This window comes from Salminus brasiliensis, chromosome 11 (genome assembly GCF_030463535.1).
Source record: "Salminus brasiliensis chromosome 11, fSalBra1.hap2, whole genome shotgun sequence".
Taxonomy (NCBI): Eukaryota; Metazoa; Chordata; class Actinopteri; order Characiformes; family Bryconidae; genus Salminus; species Salminus brasiliensis.
In genome coordinates this window covers 14,666,543-14,692,491 of record NC_132888.1, presented here as the reverse complement: position 1 = coordinate 14,692,491, position 25,949 = coordinate 14,666,543, and the positions used below count along the sequence as shown (strand labels likewise).

At 39.1% G+C, this 25,949-nt stretch overlaps 1 protein-coding gene across 2 annotated transcripts in view; it reads left to right on the top strand.

The window, feature by feature from the left end:
• The first annotated feature begins 9,267 nt into the window (after nucleotides 1-9,267).
• gpr4 (G protein-coupled receptor 4) overlaps nucleotides 9,268-25,949 on the top strand; it is a 30,784-nt gene continuing 14,102 nt past the window's right edge. The window contains exon 1 of one of the 2 annotated variants that reach the window (XM_072691885.1): nucleotides 9,268-9,448. The gene's annotated coding sequence lies outside the window, so the exon portion shown is untranslated. Of the gene's footprint in view, nucleotides 9,449-22,153; nucleotides 22,183-25,949 lie in introns of those variants that run through there. The other variant, XM_072691886.1, reaches the window with a different exon arrangement.

The window sequence follows — 25,949 nt, the reverse complement described above, 5'->3', positions numbered from 1 at the left end:
TACAGCCCACTTTAATCTCACATGGATACCATCTCACATGGATCCAGTATGCCAGCCTGGAACCTGAGGACAAAACTTTCTGGTCCCCAGATGGGCCCCACATGTACAGGCCCCACATGGACATGTTAGCTGGGTACTAACCCAAATCCAATATAAGGATTACTGACATTTTCTTATATTATTTTGACGTATTTTCTTCATTATTTTGGCAGCTGTTTCCATTTCTTGTTTTCAACTCTTTTCCATTTACAGTTAAGGTTATTTTTCTTGTCCTGCATATTTGCCATTTCGGAGAAGCGAGGTTTACATTTTCTATTTTAGAAAACATTGTTTAAATTGGTTCTTCAGGGATCCCAAAATGGTTCTTCAAGGGCCATGCTCACTAACCCTGGTCCTAGGCACAACACACAGTGATAAAAATGTTGTGTGAAATCTGGGCTGAAGGTGGAAGCTCAAAAAAAGCTAGAGCTCCAGGAAGAGGGTTAGTTGCCCCAAAGGACCCTGTTCAGCCTAAAGGTGTGGGATTAGAAAGAGTAGGCTTAAACAAGCAGGATTTCCTACTTCACTACTATGCCCCAAGTTTGCTGTAATATGGACATGGCCTTTGAAATAATTATCACTTAAACCCTAGACATGCACTTCACTGCACCATGTAGGCCGAATGCACAGCCCAGCGTTCATCAAGCAGAAAAGCTACAATCAGTACAAACACTAAGAAGCAGGTAGTAGTGCACTTAATCTGCAAAGAGGAAGCGTATTTGTTGGGTAATTGGTTGCTGAGCAACACTGCGATATATGTGGCCGTCTCAAACCTCTGCTGTGTGGGAGCGCTAATCTGCTGCTGCACCTCGGCTGAAGAGAAATCAGACATGCTTTTTGGAAAAATGAAAATCCTCTTTTCTTTTTCGGCAAACATATCATAAGCAGAATTAGGTAGATGGAGCTTTCTCAGCGGCCATGGAAGTGGTTTTGAGGAAAGATTAAAGGAAAAAGCATCTTAAAATAGACCTGCTTATTAATCACACAAAGGAAGCACCATCTCTCTAATCATGTTCCTTCCCTAGGTTTTCTTCATTTGTCTTCTCTGTATTTACAAAGAAAGTGAAATGGACTAGCACACTGTCATGCCAATAGATAACCCATTGATGTGTTCTTTTGGCTTTTGTTTCTCTGTCTAAGGCCAAAGAGGAATAATACTCTAGGAGAACGAAACAAGAAACAGAAACCAGAATCTAGGTACAAAAGCAAGAACCAGAGAACCCAGTTCAGTTTGTCCTTAAAGGTGCCAAAGAATGCATTTATTGAGTATGTTAAACTGTTCTTTGGTGTCTAAATGGTAAGTTTGTGACTTTGGTTGGGGTGAAACTCAGATGTTGTATAACAAGCCTATTGACAACCATGTTATTTTGCCCCAAGTGACATACACTTTCATTTACACTTTTACTGAAGGCTCCTGAAAGAAAAAGCAATAAACTCTGCTTTTATTGGCTGGTTTACAGCATTGGTGAAGTGCGATAAACCCACATAGCATATGTTACATTTACACTGTCCCAAAAACTGACTGTAATTATTCTCAGGTCTTACTGGATAGTGTTACTGTCCTCTCTCTGTGTTTTCTCAGTGTGATTTGCTGTTAGTAAGCTTAAAAGACTGATTGGCTGAAAGGCTGGTTAGCTTTAAGCCACACTCCCCACTCGTTTCCCCTGGTTGGGCTTTCTTGATAAGCCAGTGCTTTCCTTGCTGATGTGTGTTTATTTCCAGTTTGGTTTCGAGGTAAGTTTATGTCGGAGAGAAGAGATGGTAATAGCTAGTGTCAGCGAGTGTTAGCTTTTAGCAACCTGTATTCCAATAACCAGTCTAGAGGTGATGTGCTGCTCTCTAGTATCAACAGTACCATATTCTCTCCAAGTTTACCAGGTTTTACCAGTTCGCCAGCTCTGACTAGGGGAGCTTTTTATCAACAATACCATATTCTCTTTAGGTTTTATCAATTTGCCAGCTTTGACTATGGTTTTCGCTAGTGGTCTGGGTTAATGTAAATTTTGGATACAGAAATAAAACAAGTCAAAACTGTTTTAGGGTTCAGTTCAGTGTTCGATTATGCCAGATTTTCTTGTGAAGAAGGACACAACAGTGTTTGGGGTTTATGGTGTGTCTGTTTTATGTATTCTAATTCTAATTTTAATAACTTCTTATTATTCAAAAAGGCCAAGAAAAACGAATGACGAAGAGGTTTAATTACCTTTCATTCCAGTTACTATGTTTTTTTCTTATTTATTGGTGAGGATAAGTAGATATTCTCTGTAGCAAAGGCTAATGCAGAATTTGGTAGCAAACCCAACTCTTCAAACAATCTCAAATGTGTTAAGCATGATAAAGGAGTGTTTCACCTTACACTTGGCTTTGCTGTATTACTTTGTATTACTTACTGTATGCCATTTGATTCAGCAGCACTCACGCTAAAAGGAAACTAATATAATCACATCAGTAATGGACTTTGTGATGCTTTATTGGTCCGTCATGGTATTTTTCTGAACAGCTGGACCGAGCTGAGCTGAGCTGGGGTGTGGGATTGGTGTAACTCTGAAGCCACATCTTTACAAACACTTCTTCTTTTCTGAGAAGAGATACTGTGAATAAGTGCTGCCCAAATATTGATGCAGCTGCCAAACCAGCACAGATAGGACCCCTCTGTTTTCTGTTCCTTTCTTTTTCGACAAGGATAACAGAGGCATTTGACATCCTCCCAGTCAGAGATGATCATGTTGCAGAATCCTTGTGGCTTTATAGAAGTAGGCTACTTTACATCACACGCAAGGCTGTCAAATCAAACCCCTGTCAGTCCATTTCTAAAACATTTGATTGGTTTATACTATTTGGAATCAACTTTAACATTAAGTGAAGACCTCAAGATGGGCAGACCAATAGAAATTATCAAAATCACTTCAGTAAATCGAATCCTGTAACATAAACTTACAGCACCAGTCAAAGCTATGGACACACTTACTCATTAAGGAAATGATCATTCTTATTTCCAATACTCTAGAATAATAGCATAAACATGAAACTATCAAATAACATCAGGCCATCCTTTGCACTGACACTGCTTTACACACTCTGTTTTTTTCTTTATTTATATTAGTCTAGCAATTATTATTAGACCAGAACTAGACTACAACTCTGCGTCTGCGTCTGCATCAGCGTTTTAGCAACACATATCACAAAGCAGTTGGTAGTCTGGGTGAGCTTTTATGTTTAGCTGTGATGCATGATGTATGTTCTTTAAACTGAATATAATATAATATCAACAATCTGATTGGTTGCTGCCCAGATCATTTACATAGACTGTCTTCTCTCCTCACATTATATCACTTAAAGACCACAGTTATACCACAGGTAATTCAGACCTCGCAATGTGATGTGGCTGTGATTCTATGAGTGACAGCAACTCTTCTGTGAGTATCAGCATAGCAACGACCAGAAAACCATTAAAAAAGTAATAGTCAGATGTAAGATGCCAGGGTTAACCTGTTTGTCAAAATAAGAACTTATGAACTTATACCATTTTCTATCAATAAGCAATGCGAGCGAGCAGCAACTCAAATGTCCCCAATATAAAGAACCATGATCTTTCTCTACACACTGCTAGCTGCAGAGCACTGGTTTTGGTGAACGGCCCATTTCTGTGTTTGAAGGCAGATGTTTTCCAGCAGCACATGGTTAAGCATGTTATTCGGCCATGGCCACTTCTTTAGTTTGTGTTTCTTTAAACTTAGTTTTTAAGATTTTTATTTATTTATTTATTTATTTGATTAATTGATTCTTGTTATTACTTTGACACTGTAGCTGCGTTCTCCTGTGGCCATGTTCAGCCATTTCTTCTGAAATTTGTTCAAACACAGAGCAGTTGCAGTGCGTGCCTTCTAATTACAGAGCCTAAATACCACCAAAGGCAGTAAGTGGTGAGATTGGGTATAGGAGGCAAGATCAGACGCAGCTTTGTTAATTACACAGTATGGATACACATGAATCTATTGGCACCATGCCTAATGCCAGGTATGAGCTAGACAGGTATAATGCCCCCCTAGCATTGAGCTGTGGAACAGTGGAACTGTGTTCTCTGGAATGATGGGGTGGTGATCATCCAATATCCTGACCTCACTATAGCTCTTGTTGCTAAATGCCATCAAATCCTCACAGCAATGATCCAACATGTTGTAGAAAGCCTTCCCTGAACAGTAGAGACAGTTTCTTCAACAGAAGCAGGATAAACTCTTTTTAGGACCCTTGCTTTCAGAAGAAACAATGGAAGAGCTGGTGTCTCAATACGTTTGTCCATATAGTGTACAAAAATATGTGAAGCTGCTGAGTAATTATGATTATATTACTGTGATATTGCGATAAGACATAATATTGTTGTGATATGACGCCCATATCTTTAAGTGTGATTGAATGACAGCATCATATAAAATAATGCAACATAATAAAACAACCCATTGGGATTAATACTGCTTTAGTACTTTAACCCCATGCTCTTTACCGTTAGTCAGACTATAATCGCTTAACTGATTGAGCTTCAGTATATTAGTTTATATTCAGATATATTATATGATAAATTAGTGTCACATATAATTATTGCAGTTCATTTCTACATTATGTGACTGAACATTAATACTAGACTGGTGTTTGTTGTCTCTTTACCCCTCCAGACTCAAATGCTCAACGTGACGTTCTGGCCTTGTCTGATCCTGAGGCTGTAGTTCCAAGTCAGCCCCTCAGAGACGAGGTGACAGAACAGAAAATAAGCAAAGGCGTCCACTGAGAGCGTGAGCCAACGTCAAGGAGGAAAGGAAGTATGTCTAGGGTCTCAGAGAGTGTAAACACACTACTAAACGCTATCTTCACACAAATCTGTGTTATGTGCAGACAACTCCCCTACGTACAGCCTATGTAGCATAGTTGATTCCTTTCTCGCTAGTGCACAGAAGATGGTCTGAGGCTGCAGTTCCTTTCTCCTGTTCTGAAGAACCGGTCGATCAATATGGACAGCTGATAATGCAAATCTATCCCAACCTCGTTTCTGCATAAATTATAGACAGGTTCTCCTCTTATAAACATCGCTGATGCTTTATGGGTCTGGCATTGGAGCAGATAATGGTGTAATTGGATTTTTGAGCTGATGCTGTGGGGCAGAACATCAGTGCTGATGAATATCAGGTTATATGAGTTTCATGGGGATTGAATTTCACTCTCCGAGGTGAGGGAGCGCTGAGGGTTCGTGAGTAAATCAGGAATAAATTGCTGAATAAATCAAGGGAGTTGGACAGGAACTGCCCACTTCAGCCCTGACTTGCATGTCTCTGCCTTGCTCTTGTTGACCACAACTGACTACAGCTACCTGTGTGTTGGTAAAGCATTCCGTTTAAGGAACCACATAAAAAAAGTTCATTAATTCACTTGGAGAATAACACCAACTGACAATTCTGTTATGCCAGCTAACAGACGCCCCCACCAGTGGACACTGAGGGGGAGAGGAAGGGGTAGGGTGGCCATCCTACCCAAGTGAGGTCAGCTATGCTCCCTTTAGCCCTATTCAGACTGTATTCGTTTATATGGGGAACATTGTAAAAGTTTTACAGGACATACCGGAGGAGACGAAAAACCTTTATTTCCAACATGAGGTGACATCTGCCTTAAAAACTTGGAGATGTGTTTGGACTTAAATAATCAGAACACCACTGAGCTCAGTAAAAAACAGTAGATAATTTGGCCTGAAACTTTCTCAGAGGACAAGAAAGAAAAACTCAGGCCTGGCCAATCCAGGCAGACAAAAATGCCCTGTAAAGGAGAAAATGACCCCAGGACCCCATATAAATTAATCCTGTTAAAATATGACTTCTATTATTCCTAGCCACACATGGATGAGGATCAAATCTGCAATCTTGTGATGGTTGTGCCACTTAGAATGCAGGGTTGCTGGGTTCTTTGGAGCAATGCCATAGGAGAACCACTTTTGGTTCTTTTCAAGGCCCCAAAGGTGATTCTTCTATGGTATTTGGTCCTACCTTTTTCAGCAAGTTGTCTTTCCAGTGCATTCCCTTCTTATGCTCTCTTCTAACTGAAGCATTTCCCTCCATTTTATAATGGACGGACTGAGACAACACATGATGAAACCACAAGATGAACTAAGATGAGTTGCCATGAGGCAGTGAGGGCACTGACTTGCATCTTTCTTGGCGTTACAAGAGTCTATTTCTGTGTTAGAGGCCCAGCAAAAACAAACGACGCTATGCAGACATCAGTTGCTAATCAAATTACAGTTACAGAACTTTTTACCCGTAAAGGGAAACATAATTGATTGAACATAATACCAGTAAAATATGGCATTGTTAAAAAATAAGAGAACATGGCGAAACACAGTCAGGCAAGAGCTTCTCTGTGGCCGGCACGGAATAATGCAATCATTGGGGTTGCAAGACTTTTGTAGCTTGCTCTGCTCTTTACTTCCCTGCCTGATGCTAATTCTGTTGATCTTATCTCCCTGGAGATTTGATTGGCTATGTTTATCATGCTTGTTTGTGCAGTACATTTGACACATTCCATTTATCACAGACACAGGTTTGCCTGGCAGAGTGCTCCAAGAGTCAGGGGGAATGTGTCTTCTTCTACTTCTTCTTCTTCTTCAGCTGAAGCGAATGCAGTGAATGCAATCATTCATTAGTGTATAATGAATAAGTAGCAGCCACATTTAGACTAATAAAGTTTTTTGCAATGTTTACTGAATACTGCCCTGAATTGTAAGAAAAAGAAGTAAATAGGAACATGTACATGTATACACGTTTACATGTCAACACTGGTGTCTTTAGTTAGCCTGTTCTCATTATGTAAACACGACCAAGGATATTTAAATTCCACGCTAATATGAAGTGACAAACAAGTATTAGTTTAGATACAAAAATAAAAATATTTTACAACACACTTTGTAGCCCAAAGCCATAAAAATGAAAAACCATATCAGGCACTGGTTGACTCATAAATTCTGTTTACAGTGCAAAGAAAAGCCTTAGTGAGATTAAGAACAACATTTAAGTCTTAAAAGTTCACAAACAGTAGGTCTGACAACCTGTTTGGCTTTACTGTGGGTTCTCAGCCATACTTGGCATTTATGATATATCTAAAATGTCTTATCCTGAAGAATCAGTCTGTGTAAACCATAAATCAGACATAAAAACACCCCAGATTGGGACTTCATGCTTATTGCTCAGGATGGTGTGATCGTTTTATTTCACCTACTGAGTTGTTTTCTGAATATGGTGCTATCTTTTAATGATATTTACTGAAGGAGAATGGCGTTGTACAGTGAGAGGTGTGCAAGGTTTAACTCACACTAATGGCCATGTTAGCCCCTAGGGAGAATCATTTGTTGCACTGTGCCGCACATGTAAGTGCTGCACTCAGTGTAGTTGAAAAACACAGTCAGGGATTTTGGAGCAGTTGACTGAAACAGTGAATGAGGCTGTTAGGGCTGTTGTGGTTTTAGCAGTCCATGAAGAGCTCTGAATGCCAAAAAAATCAGATGAGAAAAGTTGGTTAATTAACATATATGAAATGAGGAATGCAATACACTCATATTTGGACAGTGCTTTTGGAAAATCTAGCAATTCCTGGATCAAAAAACTATAGATGAATACATCAGAATGGCTTTATACACCTATGTGCACTTAACAAATATGTTAATATATTGTGATGCTATTATGCCAACTGTATTTGTGTGCTAGTACAATGGTAACCTGTCTTCATTATTTTGCAAAAAGAGAACAGACACCAGTAAACCTAAAGTGACTGGTAGATTCTACATAGCTACCTAATGGACCTGCCTGCATTGCTTCACATGGCCTAATGTTGTCTAGGCCCCATCATTAATCTGTTCATCTGTCTAATGTAAAACATGCTTCCCAGTCCAGGGAGTACACCTGCACTGCCCGCTTCAACGTTCTCTACTCCTAGCATAATTTATTCAGCTCCTCATCTTAACATATGCAATTACCTATATAGACATAAATAAATAAAGGACATATGTCAAATATATTAGGCCAAGTACATTAAGAAGAGTAAAAAATTTGAAAAACAAAACAAAATAAAATGCTCTGGTGCTTGTACTCAGTCACAGTCAGTACAGTCAAAACAGGACATCACAAATATTAGTACAATTATTAATATAGCATAGTAGAGTGGTGTATAGTAGAGTGTAGAATATTATAGCATAGTGCATTAATTAGTACTGTACTATAATAAAGGTTGGTATAGGAGCCTAGTTTACTCATTGAAATAGTATAGTATAGTATAGTATAGTATAGTATAGTTTAGAGTAATATAGTATAGTATGGTATAGTATAGAGTAGTATAGTATGGTATAGTGTAGTATGGTATGGTACAGTATAGTATAGAGTAGTATAGTATGATATAGTACAGTATAGTATAGAGTAGTACATATAGTATATTATAATATAGGATGATGTAGTATAGAATAGTATAGTATAGTATAGTAAAGTATGGTATGGTATAGTATAGAGTAGTAAAGTATGGTATGGTATAGTATTGTATAGTATTGCTTTTGGATGCAACGTGATACATGATACAATATAGTATTTACTCTTTATATAATGTTAGATAAGTTACATGTGTAATACATTATATATGATCTAAATATATACCAACATATTTATAGTCCTATGTCTATGTTGTTTGATCTTCCTGGTCAAATGACACACTTAAGAGAATAAATCCTCTACTGGAAACAAACTTAAATGTAAAAAAATGCACTTTTTAGAGCAAATTCCTATACGTCCTTACGTCCTAAATGTAACATACATATATATATAACATATATAAGCTTATTTATTAATGCATTTATTTATTTTTAAATTGAACCACCAAGTCATTATTATATGTATATATATATATATATATATATATATATATATATATATATATATATATATATATATATATATATGTCTAGATAGTTTAACAGGGTGAACCACCATGACAGTAGTGTATTCATCAGCCTGGGGTGTTGGACGCAGCCAATGAGTGTTAGCGCCATCGTGTGGGGGAAGCGAGAGAGAAGAGAGAGAGAGAGAGAGAGAGAGAGAGAGAGAGAGAGAGAGAGAGAGAGAGAGAGAGAGAGAGAGAGAGAGAGAGTGTGTAAGTTCCGTTTGCAAACTCGTCCTACACTCTCTCTCTCCTCTTGGGGAAGTACGGAGTCACACCGCCGGATGACACGAACCCACAGCAGCCGCGGACTAGAGCCAGGCTGTCCTCCTGAAAGTCAGTGAGTTTCCTCAGTGGAGCTGTCAGCGCGTTCCCCTCAGGCTTCATTCAGGACGGAGCTGCTGAAGTGGGCGCTGGGCTTTATTGTAGACTTCGGGGACTTCAGCTACATGAGGTGAGCTGTTTCATCGATAGCAAAAGTGTCTGACGGAAGTCTAATTCTTTGGACTACGATGGACATTTTCGTCTTCTTCTTCTTTTTTATTTTATTTTATTATTTGTTATTTTTTTTGTTAGAAGAGACACCTGTTTAACCCATATATCAAACTTTTACTTCACGGTACCTTGTTTGGGTAGTCGTGTGCTGTCGCTTGTCAGTACACAGCCTGGTGTTCTGCTGTCTGATGTAGAGACACGATGAAACTGAACGAGGTGATGAATTTAAGTCCATGTTTCTTCTCAGCGTTTCAGTCCTTCTGTTTGTTCTTTGCACGACAAAAGGTCGTGTGTTACTAAAGTACATAACCCTATTCATGTCTGTACTGTAGGGACCAGTCAGATCCAAGATTTGGTTCCAAGCAGATGGAGATAAGCTGCAAATGACATTATTATATTGACATTATTACTACTTTATTACATTATTGTGGCTTTCTGAAAGGTTTCGTTGTAAGTGAGTGGTGTGACAAATGTTAAAGTTAATATGCCCAGCTGGCCACCAATGTTGGTAGAGGTTTAGTGACCAAAACCCAGTATCTACTGCTGGTGTCAGTTTGACGTAGAATAATGATGACAGCTGACTTTAATATTTTGTTGGTTTTAAGTTAACCAACATCCACCTTCTAAATGACACGTCAACGTCATATTGACGTAAAATAAGGACATTCTGTTGTGTTGTGTTGTACAGGAATTTTATACTGTTAACTTTCACACAATGTAAAAATCTAAAGTTCATGGTTTATGGTGTTAGGTAACAAAAAAAAAAAAAGAAATGACTGTCTGGTGGAGCTTAATGTCAATCCAGTGTAGTTTTTGACAGATATGTGACTTTGATTTCCACCAAAAATTCAGCGTCACCACAATATTTTATTTTCAACTACTATTTTTAACATCTCTCTGACGTCCGGTACCTGCTGGGTGTGTATGTGTTGCAACTGTTCTGGCTTCTGAATGAATACGTTTAAGAGGCAGTTGTTGCCCAATTCTGGCAAATGCATTAGAGATTCAGGAAAGCACAAACAGGACCTTTTTGGTCTTTAGTCTTTCTTAACTGAAAGCCACAGCTTGAATCTCAGCCCCTGTTTGGCTTTGCATGTGACTCCAAACGCTCTGGGACGGGTGCATTTTCCTTCTCCTCCGTGATCTAATGGGCCATTCACTTTGTTTTCTATTGCCACTGAATCATGTCCTCCTCAGGGTGATCTTTTTGAGTGGGGCCATGATTCTTGCGGCTGATTTCCCCACATGCATGTCTGATATGGGCCCTCTCGCTCAGGCTTTGTGAGAAAAGCCCTCAGACGTTTAATCAGTCGCGTTGAGCGAGCAGTAATTGCCCACTTGGGGATGTGAGATAAGAGTGGACATTAAAAGCGTGACGAGGAGAAGAGAGTAATCGCCTTGAGGACCAATGGCGTGTCTCCTCCAGCGCCACCCGCCTGCTTAATGAGGGTGTTACGGCAGGGTAATGTCTGTTTTGTACACCAGGTTGTGTGAGGGAAAAACTCTTTACCACAGCAGGATGGAGGCACTGTAAGGTATTTTTATAAAAACGTACCAGTAAGCTCATACTAGCAGGTAATGTGTAGTTTGAACAGCACATACAGAGCCTGTTTTGTTGGACAAACTATTTACAGAAAAAATAAGTTATTTGGGCATTGTATTAGCATTGCTTTAGTTACACTTCCCTTTTTATGTAGTCAGTAAACGCCTGTGGCCACACATATTATGCATTGTTGTTCACTGTGTAAAACAGAGATAACTAGTTTAATGCCCTTATGTGATTTAAGTGTTTTACTTACATTCATAGATATTCGTGGATTCTCCTTTTTTTTACATAGTTCCACATTAGCCACTCAGATAGAGTTTGTAAATTCTTTTTTGTGTTTCAGTTTTTTATCTCTTTTGTTGGTTGTTCATCTGAACAGCTTTTTTCCCACCCCTTTGCTTTGGAGCTTGATATAATAAATCATAAATAAAACTTATACTTCAGTGTCTCTATTAATAATTACTGGATGAACTGAGAAGTATAAAACCTTTTGCTCAGAAACGCTACGTATCTCAATATTCCTGTATTTTGTCTTTTGAGTTGGAGCAAGTGTCATTTGGGCTTAATGCAGTGAGATTTCATCAAATTTTAATCAAATGGTTGAACAGAAGAATGTTCAGACCACTGAGATCTAAAGTGGTTTGATGTGAAATGGTTTATTATAGAGCAATGCACCGATTTCTTTACAGTGGTGGGGACAGGTACTGGGGTCACAATATCTACCCAAGAAATACAGTCATTTTATTTACTGTCTAACACCACCAGTGAACCTGCACATGTTAACATGTGGTAATTTATGATAATGTAATAAATAAAAAATAAAGAAAACATATTTGCAGTCTACTCCCTTTAAAAAAAAAAGAAAAAAAAAGAAATGCATATAAGGCCAAAACCTTGGACCCCACCCGGGGGGGAAGGGGGGGTGGCTAACGTTTGTTTTTGGAATGGAGTTCAGGGCATCTTGTGGAGGGTTTGCGAACCCCCCACCCCGTTGCTTAAGGTAAATGATAAAACAGAAGGAAGGAGAAGGGGTGGTGGTTGGTGCAATTTTTATTTTTTATAGGGCGATGGAGGAGGAGTTCAGGTTAATTGAGGCATGGTCCATCTCCCAAAACTTAGCTATTTCATAACATCACTAAAATAATCAGTATATAATAAAGTATCAGGTATCAGTCACTGTTATTGTAATAGCTTTCTGTGTGGAAGCTTTTAGGGGCATTAATCTCTTTAGGCGTCTGGTTCCTATCCCCACCACTGAAATATTTTGACTCTGCAAGTTTCTCTATTACAGAGTGTTTCACATCAGACCTCTTTGAATGTCTCTGTTTACACCTTTAACTATTTAGGATTTCTCCTTTAACTGCCAGTAGAACTAAAATAGAGTAGTTTTGAGGAATAAAAAGGTCTGTTTCTGATTAAAGAGAACATGAGCATAAATGATATACATTTATGTTTCTTTTGTACCGCAGAGGAAGTAGCATCTAGAGCAGGTTCACGTGATATACAAATGCAACATCTGGAGTCTTGCCTGTTTTTCCATCTCAGCTGGGAATCCAACCCCGATCTCTGACATGTGGAGCAATGGGCCGTATTCACCAACCATTCTTAAGAAAAAATGTCTTCTTCAAACCCACTTCACATAGATTTTGACATTCACCGGAATTTTCTTATTTGAGATTGGTTCAATTTATGAGGACAGTGGGATCCATCATTTTAAGAGCAGTGCTGTGAACAGTTCTGTGTAAAAACACATTATGAATCTGACATTGACTTTTTTTTTCGTTAGGGGTTTTCTAAGAGCCATTTGATCTTAAGCAGTGGTTTCCTATCCTTGTCCTGGAGAACCCCCTGCCCTACACATTTTAGTGGTTTCCTACACTAAACAGAAATTCACGATGGGTTTTTGAACAGCAGAACTGGTAACAAGCCCTTCATCTTGATTTGCTGGATCAGGTGTGTTGGAAGCAGGGTAAACACTAACATTTGCCTGGCAAAGGTTCCTCCCGGACCAGGGTTGGAAACCACTAGTCTAAAGGAAACTTAACTTTCTGTGTAGAATAGACATGATTAGGCACATCAGGATTACTGGATGTGCACAATGCTTCCTAATTTTGTGTTTCCAAAATTAATAGTGAATGTATTGTAAATATTCAGTACACCCTTCCAGCTTGAAACCTGGCACTAAAAGTGCATTTGGATATTCAGCTCGCTGCACAGTAATATGTAAACAGCCGAGCCACAGCAAAGCTATTATCCATGAGACAAGTACAGTTGACATTCCAAGTGTTTGGATATGCAGAGCTGATATAAACATTTCTCTGTTCTTTCCATGTCTGCTAACTTATATTAGAACATCACTTACTTTTAATGATGTCAGACCACAGACTGGATGTATATGTCTATTTCTGTAGTCCTCCCTGCAACCCAGCACTCTGTTCTGGGTGGAATCTGTACTCCCTCAAGGTCCTCTGAAAAAAAGACCTTTTAGCGAGGCTGACACAGTAGCCTTGATGACATCTTTCGTAAAGGGTGAAGTGTGAAGAGCCACTTTAGGTCATCATAGGCGTTGTGCAGATAAAAACGTGTGAAAACCTTAAGGTGCATCTGCAAGCTCTGCCTGTTTCACAGGTTAATTTAGAAATGCCATATTACACACACTCAAGCTATGTTGTATGCAGTACAGGAAATTCTGCACTTAAAAAACAGAAAACAGGATTTCCTTGCATGTTTTTGAATGTTTAAAACTGGCACAGGCCTTAAAAAGCAGCTTTCCTTAGGTGCCAGAAACACTGCAAGCTTCAGTGTCTTTTAAGTGTTTTATGTAATTCAATGTTTAGAAGTCCTTTTACATGATAAATGATTTTGGAGAGCCTCTTTTCAGCTTTCCAAATACAGTTTACACTACTCTTTGTGATAGGAGAGCGTTTGGATTTCTGCATTTCTGAACTTTACACCTGTTCCAGCACACTCTGCCATTTCAGTAAAGGTTTAGCTAAGAGGTATGGAAATGCTCTGTCTGCCCCCCACTTTACTTTTACTCTTACACACATGCATAGTCACACACACGTTTCAGGATATACATTTAAGCAGCCTTTATCTCTCCAGTTAGTTCTTATCTGACCTTGACTTGGAGTTTTCCCCTAACATAAATGCAGTCTAGAGTATATACGGTAATATCGTAGGACACAGTATTTGAGAAAGGGAATGAAAAGGAAGCAAGTTGTTCCTGTAAATGTTCCTGAAAACAGTCTAAAACACCCTGAAGACCATTCACTCGTCTTTGTGCTCTCTGATGTGAGGCTTTATCCTCTAAACTTGTGTGATTTGAGCTTTAGATAGTTGTAACACGGTCTGTGCTGTGGTGTTTAGCCTGCATGCTAACTTACCTAAGCCTAGCTGTCTGGCTACGGGTCCAAACACGGCAGAACCTGTCTAATTTGGCCTTGTGTTGCTCCCAACACCAGTCATTCAGCTTCGCTTTCTTAGTCAACAGCAGCTGCACTGAGCTGTCTGATGCTCAGTGGATCTGTAGCCGAACAATCTATCTTATCTACAGAACAAATACCACAGAAAACTTTAATGTCAGCTTTCTGTCCTTTCATCACCAGCCACTCGACCTGTCTAAATGTTTCTAAGTGAGGTTTCTGTCAGCCTGAAAAGTGTTGGACAGAATGTTGTCATACTAGCACTAACTAAGCTAAGGTTAACCAGCTTCTCTCTCCTGATTCAGAGCGGTTCAGCATTAGTAACCTTTAGTAACTGTCAGACTGACAGTTTAACTTTTGAGTGATTGATTTTAAAGTTTGCAGGGTGATCCCTCCGTCTATGAACCTGCAAGCTATTCAGAAACTGAACTGTATTTGATTGTTTTTCGGTTTAAAATAATGCAGGATGAGATGGTACAGAAGAGAACTCCTCTTCCTCAGTAATACCGTATACCAAGGTAATATTTAGGATGATGTGACAGTATGAAAACAGTAGATACCGCCAGTCTTAATGCAATCAGTCAGTCAAGACAGATTTGATGTCCACAGTGTTTTCCTTTAGTTTTGCTTTGGATTTCTGAGGTTATTGTAATAAATGTCTGTGCCCCCTAAAAAGATTTAGACTTGAAGATGTATAACTACAGTATGTAGTCTGGAATTTATCTGGGTGCGGAAACTGGCCCTTAAGGTAAAGGGACATTGAGTAAATAAAAAGAATTCTGGTCAACCATTCCTTTAACTATGTATAAAGATACTAAACACAACTAGTACAACCATTCCCATAGACATTTAAAAATTGGCTCTGGATTTTTTAGTTTTTAATAAACAGACTTAGTTTCTGTCCCTGTAAGATCACATGGTCCTCACGTATAGAAAGTGCTTACAGAGACTCAAATGTCAGCTAGAGAGGTCTGATCTTCAGATGCAGATGCAGTATGTAATGAATAATATATAAGCTTGCTTCTATTCAGACACCTGAGTTTGCTCACTTTCCCTAACTCCCTTCTCAGAGCAATTTTCACACAGAATGACAATTCTTGACTCTTGCCCTTCATCTGTGGTATTTTCCTTTGTTTGGTCTAGTTTCTCCTCATCATATGACTTTCTCATGCTGTGCTTTAAATTATTTTCTCAGCATGTCTCGGCTCTTGCTGTTGAATATCGCTGTTCGTAGAGGTAGTGTTTGTAGAGCTGCAGGCCTTCAGTGGTGTACAGTAGAGTGCCAGCTTAGCATATCAACACATAAGCAGATAAAATCGACTAGAGGCACCACATTGCATGTATCTGGGTGTTTTGTGGGATCAAAAGTGTGTCAGTAGCACATCTGAGTCCATCCTAAGACCCAGACTTTTGCTTGGTATGCATTTTTAAATATTTCCTATTTAGGAGTAGTAGGACCTAACAAGTATAAAAACAAAACTTTGTACAGGAAGTCATTTCAGCAAAAAACAATGTCCTCAAATGAGGCCAAGGGTCAAAATTATGAATCATGGTGCAGAGAAGCAGAAAAGTAATGTCCCCATATGAGGACGCAGGGTCTCATATGGTTAAGGCCTGAATGTTCTTTGGCCAGTATTGATTTTAAGAAGAACAAAATCTTTTTGTTCCAGGACTCCCCCTACAGTCAGGAAGTGACACCTAAAGGACACAGTGTACACATGCATTTCTGGACAAGCTGAGAGATCCAGAACCATCACTAAAAGTGGAAGAAGCATGTGGACTGATGGGGTAGAGTAATATAAAAGGATTTTACACAAATATGGCACTGGTTATGCAGCGTTACACACAAGCGCTGCTTCACTAGCGAAACGTAGTGCAGTTAGCAGTATCCAGGTTTGGAGTAGCCACAACAAAGATGCTATTCTCACTATTAGTGTCAGTGGAGTGATTTTGAAGCTGTTAAGGTGAAAATGCTGCATAATAATGCTTTAAGCCCAACACTCCCAAAGAAAATACTGATGAAAACACCTTCTGGTGTCTTCTGGAGTCTTCTAGCTCCTATATGTCATTTCTATTTGCCTTAATCACACGCTAGTCATCTTGAGCATGAAATTGCATGTTGCTACTTTGTTTACAGCGTATAGCTTAATGTTTTTGGCCGTCATGTCAGCTTAAGGTTTCTGGCTATCATGTATTCTCTGTACAAATGTATGGTCCACACCGTGACATTCTGGACCAATACTGTCACACTTGTAATCTCTATAGTATTATAGCTCTAGAGTATGTAATTTACTCACCATGTTACCATATTGAGCTTATGCTATTAATGCTGTTTGTTTCCTGTGTTTCTATCACACATCTTTCACACTGGGTCATGCAAAACCTTGCACTGCACTCTGTGCTTTCAGTTTAGAGTTTAGAGTTATGAGTTCACTGCACTGCTGTCATGTAGTTAAAGAGGGAATGAGAGGTACGGCCTCCAGATGTTTTAACCTATCCTTCATGATATTTCTCTAATATCATTAAAACTGCAAGTCATCGAAAATATCGGCTAATATTTCCCAGCCGATGCAGTATATAGCATTTGGGCGCTAATCCATATCATGTTGCTGACAGCGTTCTGACATCAGCTCATAGCAAAAGAGCCTGGCATTGGAGCACACGTCCAGCTCGGCAGGGCAGTTTGATCTGCATTAAGCTTCGCCAATAAAACTCTCGACCGGGGATTTGAGTTGAAAATGTGGCACTTTTATTGAAATCATTAATTCTCCCTGCAGGACGCCTGCCCTCAGCTTTCTAGAGACACACTGCCGCCTCTCCACCGAAGCGTGAAACAAGCAGCCTGCTAGGCCTGTATTAAATACCTGCCTTGTGTTTGTGCCAAGAGAGCATAACAGGTCCAGCTCCGTTCACCTGCTGGGGTCGGCCTGCGCTTCGGCTCTTTGGAAAGAATGTACAGATGCAATAGACTGTTCCTTAGCAATTTGCCATTTGTGTCCCTAGAAGATGAAACTAAACCAACCTCTTAAACAGATGAAATTAATTTAATTGCTGACCCAGTTAACCCCCTAAGGGTTATTACTCACTAAGGCATTATTCAGTAACTACAGCTATTCTTCGACAATAGACATTTGAATTAACACAATTTGTCCGGCCAGCGGCCATAAGCTTTTTAAAGGTTTAAGTTGAGCGGGGGTGATAGATACCATGCCAAATGGCAACAAAGTAAACAGGTTAATAAATAGTTGAACTTGGTTTTCATAAAAAATGCAGTAAACATTTTTTAATTAAAGTTAATGAATGTTCTATTTTTAATAATTGGCCTTATTATTCTGCATCCGAATGGATGAGAAGGGCACAAACTAAAGTGGTGTAGAATGTAAAAGGGATATTTGATGTAGTTTTACAGATTCTGAAGGTAAACTTGCTTTTGGCCTTTGTCAATTTGTCAAAAAGAACGCTTGTCCGCAAAATTCACTTTGAAAACTGCTGGTGCCATAAAAGTAATGTTTAAGTTCAATAATTTACCATTTTAAAATTATATTTTAATCACCCTCTCTCTGTCTTGTACCATTGTATAATTTGAATGCATGCAAATAACACTAATGAGAAGTGCAGCCTCCACACAATGGGATTAGTTTTAGCACACTTTTACAAAATAATAGTTTCTATGCACAGATTCAAATAAACTGTTTATTAGAGTTTATATGTATCTAAACTGATACATTTTACCAGACTTTGTAGCAGTTTCAACTACCCCTGTGTAACTGTTAGTTGTACACTTTACTTTGGCATAAACTGTTTTTAAAGAGAAGGTGTACAAATACTTTTAATACTATTAAGTAAAAATCAAATTGTGTTACTGCTACATACCACAGTTGTGTGAGTACAGGGTTAGAATTGAGTATAACAGTCAGTAAAACAGAGACTGTATGACTCTAGATAACTGCTGTATATTAACGAAATGAGAACTGAAACCTGCACTAACTCTGGCAGGCTATATGCATCACATGCATTGCTCTAAAAATAGCATGTGCCTAGTTATGGTGAAATATCATTCTTAATGCTACATGTAAAAAAAACAAACAGAATTTGTCTCAATTTCAACAAATATAGCAAGTCTGTGTCCCAGGGCTCGTAAGTCACGGGGTGATGTAAGGTGAGACAGAGTGAAAGATTTGTCGGGGTCCTGCTCTGCTACCTGCTCATCCATCATGTTGAGTAGATTGTGGCGCAATTGAATTAGTTCCCTTTCAGTTGCCTAATGTTCACATTTTAAAAGCTTCTGCTGTTTGAACAGACCAGGGTCCACATCAGCCTTAATGACATTCTGGACAAGCGAAAACCTCTCAGCCATCCCTAGATCAGAGTCAACACATTACATTTAAAAGTGATTATGGCCAGAGGACAATTTCAGTAATATTTAGCCTCAGCGATGATGCAAATATTAGCTGTTATGTAATCTGCTGGGGAAAGGTTGCTGGTGTGTGAGGGCTTTTGAGGGTTTTTACATCTTTATCATGTCTCCACTCATCTGTAATACCAAAGGGGTGTTTCAGAGTTTTTTGTTTTTTATATAAAAATCCTTTATAGTTTAGGCACTGGAGTATGTATGCATTTGCAAAAGAAACTATTGAAAAATTCCATACTAATTAAAATGATATGGACAGAGAAGCTCACTGTATAATAGAGTTATCTAGTGGACTATGTTTTTTTTTCATAGTATTTATTTGAGCTAGTATTGTAATAATCCATCGATATTGGCTGTGATTTCATAAGTGTAGTACTAGAATTTTTAACATCAGCTTTAGGACAGCAGTGCTTAAGTCATCCCTAAGCCCTTCTTCTTTATATCAACTACAATTATGCTGTGAAATTCACTTAATGCAGTGCATTATACCAGTTGGACATAGTTGCTTTGTCATGTTTCATAACCGGACTGTATGTATTTGAAATTCCATAGAGATTTATAGTAGAAGTGTAATGTAGGGACATGAGATAGGAAAGGAGAGCTCCAGCTGAAAGGCTTTTGATGGAAAGAAAATTGGATGTACCTGATGAGATCAAGAAACACTTTCTGAGTTACCGTAATGCTTAATCTGGAATGTGATGGATAACATCTTAATGGCTGCACGTGACTTGACTGTACTACACTTTGAGGCCTTTGCTGACAGAATGCTACTGCAAACTGAGCCCTTTGATTTTTAGTAAGCTGTCATCAGCTGTTCTCAACACAGGGCAATAAGAGCTGCACAAGGAGGGCCAGTCTCAGCGGCTTAAGACTCACAGCAGTTTAGTGTTTTTTGATAAAGTAACTGAAATATATATAAACTATATAATATATAATATATATATATATATTAATATATATATTAAAAAAATATATATAAAAAAAAAAAAAATATATATATATATATATATATTTCTGTGTGTGTATTTATATAATATATGATTTTCTATAATATATTATTTTATTCATTTTACTGCATTTGTATCCCTACATAGTGTCACACATGGGATGTTATTCCAGTCTAATAAAGTTTATGTACCAGCTTTGGCAAATACAAAGCAAAGAAAAATAATGGATATTGGCCTTAGCCCACAATTACTACTTGATCTCGTCAGAGAATTCAGGAAATAGAGCAGGGAATTCAACTGTGCAAACTGTGGTGGACTCTGGCCCTCCCCTTCTTTTTACTTTAATTTTACAATTTACTGAAAGCTAGAAAGGAAGCCAAAAGTATAGATGATACAAATAACTGAAATAATAACTGACTAACTGAAATAGAATACCATAACACCATAAATTGTTTTGTTAATTGAAATAAAGTAAACAAAAACATTCACTGAGGCAAAAAGTGAAGAAAAAAACTTTTCATTTATAATATAAACAATTACGTATTTACATATAAATAGTTATATATTTAGAAAATGTCACTAGTTGTTGATGATGACTGGCTACAGGCTATTTTGTATTTACAGCTCCATGTTCATGTGAACCGCTTTATTAAAATAAGGTCACATTTCAGAGATTTTGGAGAAAATCCATGTAAACACTGGAGGACAGTTTACTGACTGGAACGATACAGAAATGTTCAAAATGTAATGAGTTATGCCGCCTTTATTTCAAACTGCACCCTCATATTCAGCTCTTGATTTATCGTGCCTGTAAATGTATACACTAGTCAGCCAAAAGATTAAAACTATTGACAGACCAAGCAAAAAAATTTGATTTGCTTGTTACAGTGGCATCCATGGGGTGGGTTATATTAGGCAGCAGCTGGACAGTTCTGGAAGTTGATGTGTCGGAAGCATGAAAAACTTGTGATGGCTAGACAACTGGGTCAGAGCATCTTGTCTGTACCTTCTAAAATTGCACCAAGAACAGGTGACCTGACGGCAGGGTCATGGAATGGCCCCATCTTGCAACTTACAGAACTTAAAGGATCTGCTGCTAACGTCTTGGGCCCAGATACCACAGAACACCTTCAGAGGTCTTGTAGAGTCTCTGCTTTGATGGGTCAAGGCGGACCAGTGTAAAGTCAAAGTGACTCTTACGACAGCTCATGGTACAAGCGACCAACTTGTCATGCAAAAGCACAAAGGATGTCATCACTATGTCAGGAATTTTCACCGTCAGTGCTGCGAGTCAACAAATTCAGAAGGATCAAGTTTATTACAGTGCACAAGACGGCGCAGGCAGCACTTTTCATAATAACACTTTCATGTTTAAGTAACCACTCAAATTACATATGACCTATCAGTTGAGATATGCCACGAGAGGGAAAAAACAAACAAACTGCTTAATCATATCGTCCAGTTGTTCTTTACTGTATCAAGAATGTAGCACAAGCTTGGTACACGCTCTGTTTGATCTGTACTGCTGATATTCCCTCAGCTACATTAATGCTGGCCTTGAGGCCGTTTTGCAGTTTGGGACCTACCTCCTTGTAGAACTACACACCTCTGGGCCTGACTTGATCTTGAGCCCTTGGTGATCCTATCAGTGGAATTTGTTTTTTTACTTAGCTGGCTTCCCCTTTCGAAACAGACCTGATGAATTAGTGAAACATTGAGGCAGTGGATCGTTTACATTACATATCAGAATGCAAACAACAAACTTATCTTCATAGAAGTTGAACATGTCTGCTCTAATGCTGGTTGAGCAGTACTGTGTGGCCTGTGTTGACTGTAAATGTTTTGCTAATAGGCCGAGGGGAATACTTAAGCAACCATTTGGGGGTTTAGTACTGTTTTTAATTAGAGTACCTTTGATATCGCTTAGATATGTATATATTGTCTAAAGCTGTTGTGTCACTGGGGATTTCTGGTGGCTCTAATCATACACCGGACCGCTTTACTGCTTTTCTTCTGGTTTAAATCATACATAAGGCTTTGATATAAGGATGGACTTTAGTGTTCCAGAATGCTTTTGACCATGTTGATGAAAAAGAACCCTCTAAAACAGTGTCCCTACTTCAGAAAAATATCTTCAGGCCTTTTCATTCTTCTCAGATTGGCCATGTGCTTTCTACATAGACACTGCCCAGTTTTAAGTGTGTTCCAGTAAAACGAGTTTCTTGCAGATTCTGCTAATCTTCAAATCGTTGGTTGCCAAAAATGCTGGATAACATCATCCGAACACACCCACTGTCACCAAGCTGCAAACAGCCAACCTCATCAGTTCATCAGTCTTCTCTCTGGTTGGAATCAGCTTTAACTGTATGTAATCTGTAATTTTCTAACCCTTAATAGACTGAAGGGAAAAGTAACAAATAAGATAGAATCGGTCTTTAGAAACGTAGTGGCCTGTCTACTCAGCATGTCAGAAGTCGTTACAGGAAGCTGTTGTTTTTACTGTGGTTTCTCCTTTAAAACGGAAGACAGAAATGTGGCATGAGGCATAGCTTGTTAGGCATGCTGGCGATGTATTGTCTGTAGCTGTGTACCATGATACTGGCGTACTGGGATGTTGTTTTTCACTTTTCAAGATATTTTAAGAAACATTGATGATGACCTTTCCCAGCCAACATACTCATGTGAGGCTCACATGGGTGGAATGTGGGCTAGGTTGGTTCCAGGTGGGCATGGGCACTTAGTGGCTCTTAGTTTGTCCTGGTATTGTTACTGGGACCCAGTTGGGAACCAACTTCCCAAATAGGCCCCATTGTTCCAGCCCACCCTAATCTCATTTGGGGCCTTGGTGGGACAGTGTACAACCCAGATGGAGCCCATGTTTAACCCCTCTTGGTCCCATCACTGACCGCGGTGGGCCATCCATATGTGGGACCAACATGGACAAAACATCTGGTTTCCTGTTGGGCTAACCAAACAACCCCCACATGGGCATGTTATCTGGAATTACATCAATAACACCCATAAAACAGTAGCATCTCTTCATGTGAAGGACTGTGTTTTTAGGTTCAATTCAAGTCTGTTTTGTGCAAAACAGATTTTGCCTAGTTAAATGACTTGCTCTTCTCAATGATCTTCAAAGATCCCTTTATAAAATGGTTCTACACTATATGTCCATATATTTGTGGACGCCTCTTATAATGAATGCATTCAGCTATTTCGGCTAAGGTGCACCCATTGCTGACACAGATGTGCAAGTACACACACGGCTTGTATAGTCCCTGTAGAGAAGACCATAAAGTGTTGACAATAGAATAGGACTCTCTGGAGCAGATAAACAGGAATCTATTGGCACCAGGCCTTTTGTCAGACATAGGCTAGAGGGGTATAAAGTCCTCCAGAGTTGTCAAGCAGTGGAACTGTGTTTTCTGAAATGATGGTGCTCCATCCAATACTTTTGGGATGAGTTGGTGAGTAGGGGATGAGGTGAGGTGGTGATCATCCAAAATTCTGACCTCAATAACAGTCATGTCATTGAATGCAATCCTCACAGCTATTCTCCCAAATCTAGTAGAAGCTTTCGCTGGAGAGGTTACTCCAACAAAAGCAAGATAGACATACCCTTGATTTTGGAAGAAACAATGAATGAGCAGCTGTCCCTATGGTTTTGTCCATAGAGTGTATATAGAACATAAAATGGTTTCCCGTATTTGTTCGAGCCAAATAACATTTGATAGAACCCTTTATTGTAAGAGTACAACACATTGTACTGAATTGGAGTGTTCTGTGTGCTTTCTGTCTGTGTTTCTGTCCTCGATTTTTGTATACACTGTGATATTTTCAGAGCTCATTCAGAGCGAAACTTGTGCCATTATTGATTTGTTTAAGGGTGACTGATGTCACATACTTTTTATTTCCATCTGTGTGTATTCATTGCATGGATGTGTTAAAGGCAGATGCGTGCAACACACACAGTGAATATGGTTGTCTTGAAAGGAGCTTTCTGCCTGGTTAACGTGTACTATAGGCCAATTTTGGTGTTTGTTAAAAATAAAAATAAAAAACAACCAAAAACATTTGTAATAAAAACAAGCTTTCAGGTTTGATTAACTACTCAATGGGAAACACTCGGGAAGCACAAGGTTGTTATTATGCACTTTATCCATGATTTTTTAGGTGAATTTAAACTGATACAGTTATACATTTGGAAAATATCTCAAAACTCAGAACGTATTTGTTTTCAGTAATAATGACTGATATCTGATCTGATACCTGCTCAGTTCAAACACTTTAAAAACAAATTGTCTGTATATTTTAACTGTTCCACTGAAATGTGTTCTGTTGCTGGTTGAGAGGCTGATCTTAGGTGTTCTTGGAGAACTGTAGTGAGTCTAATCTGGTGTGCAGTGTGTCCTTTTGCCCTTCCTTTGTACTGTATACTTTACAAAAATAAACCTTGGTTGACCTTGTAGCGTCCTGCCAAAGACCCGCCAGACTGGGCTACAGTTTCCCAGTTTTCCTGCCCTAATGTCATAACCCTAGACTGATGTTTGATCTGCTGTAATGAACAAACGATAATCAGCAACTCTTATTTTAGTCTGATCTTCCTGTTCATATCTCTCTCTTCCTCTCTCTTTCTCTTACTCTCTCTCTCTCTTTCTCTCTCTCTCTCTCTCTTCCTCTTTCTTTCTTTCTTTCTCTTCTCTCTTTTCCCCCTCCTCCCACTCCAACTCTCCCCTCTCTCTTCCTTCTCTGTCTTCCCTTGTCGCTCTCTCAGTCCCTCTCCCTCCCCCTTTCCCTCTCTCCTGCTGACTCTCTCCTCTGAGGGAGGTGGACAGGTCTCAGTTCTCTCTGATTAGAAAGCTGCCAGTTCCTCTCTGTCCATTGCTAACTGTGTGTTTATTGTTGTGGAGTTGATGTGATAACAGGGGGTCTTTCCCACCAGAATGAGGAGGAGTAGCGCTTCTACGACGAGGACACAAGGAGGTCGTTTCATTGGGAAGTGTTGTGTTTATGCTGATTAATTAGCATGACCTAGTGGTGTGATCCACAGGGACGCCTGTCACAAACACAAAGCTGTTAATGGCCTGACACAATCCATCTGGCAGGATCAGAGCCAAGCTCCTAATCACTGAACTGAAGTAACCAAAACCCGACACAACTAATAAAACAAAATGTTCTTAGCTAAGTACTTTTAGACCCCAACATTTTTAAAAGCCTAGCTTTTTGGCCTCCCATCCAGAAGAGCACATCATTTTAGGTCACTGAAAAATAGAACATGCTGCACTCACGTTTGATTTAAAAGTTACAGAAACTCCACTCCTCTGCCTGATCAGGAGTGTGTGGATGATTCAAAGACAGTGGCGCCACCACAGAACAACATAAAATACCTATGGCATTTTTTATTCCAAATTTCAATTTCATTGAACATCACACAGCGAGAAGATCTTTGTCGTTAGAAAATGTGCTTTAGCTTTGCGCTGGATTTAGGTCTGTTTTGGCCATTACTGTTGTTTACATTTTTCATGGAATTTGACACAAATTCCATGAGATATTAGTGCTGGGCTGGCATGCTCACTCGCTTTAGCGTTGTATTTGCGTTGTACAGTGTGGACGAAGAGATGTCAGAGTGATGGATAAGATGGAAAGAAAAACATACAATTTCTTAAAAATCTGGATACGTCTAGATGGGCCTAAGACAGGTTAGGTTTTGTTGTAGAGTATTCTCATTGAGCAATCCCGTCTAGTTCAAAACTGCTTCATGGTCATGATGTTGGTAGAGCGCCATTCATCTGTCTTATTCTGTTCAGCCTTTGTTTCCCATGATGTGAAAACAGCTTATTGTCAGTAATTGCTTTGATAGATGCCAGTTGCTCGTCCGGCACTGGCACAACAGAGAACCTTAAATCTTACTAATGCAGAGTGAGTTTGACTTGACTAAAATGACCATCATGTTTTTCTCCTAGATGATGACCCTAATGAAACTGTACATTAACCCATCATGTCATTAAGGCCTGATAAAATTACAAGTACGACTCCAAGTCTGTGTGAGGCTGGGTTTGAAAGATCACTTGCTGATACTTGGAGCTGTTTTTTGATGTGTCACAATAATGGTTGTGCTCCTTCCATGAAGA